General features: G+C 63.5%; 1 protein-coding gene across 1 annotated transcript in view; it reads left to right on the forward strand.

Annotated features, from left to right (window-relative positions):
- The window catches only part of MDM2 (MDM2 proto-oncogene), a 30,329-nt gene that overhangs the window by 22,006 nt on the left and 7,459 nt on the right, over positions 1 to 864 (forward strand). The gene's annotated exons all lie outside the window — the stretch shown is intronic.

Below are 864 nucleotides of genomic sequence, written 5' to 3' on the forward strand. Positions count from 1 at the left end.
CAACTTGCTGAGGGTGCAGTCAATGCTTGGACACTCCACTTGATACTGGCTGCCAGGTAGTCATTGAGCCACTGATTACTATACATTGAGCCTGACCATCCAGCCAGTTTTTTCTATCCATGTTATAGTCCAGGGGTCAGCAACCACTGGCACGTGTGCTAAGCATGGCATGCAAGGCCATTTTGCTTGGCACGCCACAGCTCTGGGTGGCTGCTGCCAGTGACGGAGGCCAGGCTGCTCCCAGCAGGGCTTGCAGCATCCCAGCTGCCTGCTGGGAGCAGTCTGGGCTCCACAGCTCTGGCACCAGCTTTGTGCTGACGGCGACTGCACGGGCACCTTGGTGTGGGCTGCGCTGCCCTGCTGTCCGCCCTGAGGTGCCCATGCAGTCGCTGCCAGCACAGAGCTGATGCCAGAGCTGTGGAGCCCAGTGCAGCTGTTTGCACCCTGCTTGCTGCAGCTGCCCAGAGCCTGGGCTGGCTACAAACAGCTGTGCTGGGCTCCACAACCCTGCTATCGCCTCGGTGCCGGAAGCCTGGGAGAGACGGGGGCTGCACTGCCTTGGGCCCCTCCCCCACCGCCTGCTCCCACATGCAGGTGCACGAGCCGGTGTGGAGCTGATACTGGAGCCCGGCACAGCTGTTTGGAGCCTTCCGGCTCTGGGGAGGTGCTGCCCACCAGGATCCCGGGCTGCTCCCAGCAGACAGCTGGGACACTGCAAGCCCTGCTGGGAGGAGCCCAGGTTCCAGCGGCCCCCCAGAGCTGGGGTAGCTGCTGACAGCCACAGAGCCCAGACTGGAGGGCAGGGGCTTTGGCTGGGGGGTAGGGGCTTTGGTTGGGGGGCAAGGGGCACAAGCAGGGCATGCT

The sequence above is a fragment of the Gavialis gangeticus genome, unplaced genomic scaffold (genome assembly GCF_001723915.1).
Source record: "Gavialis gangeticus isolate Ggan-Ray unplaced genomic scaffold, GavGan_comp1, whole genome shotgun sequence".
In the NCBI taxonomy this organism is placed as follows: Eukaryota; Metazoa; Chordata; order Crocodylia; family Gavialidae; genus Gavialis; species Gavialis gangeticus.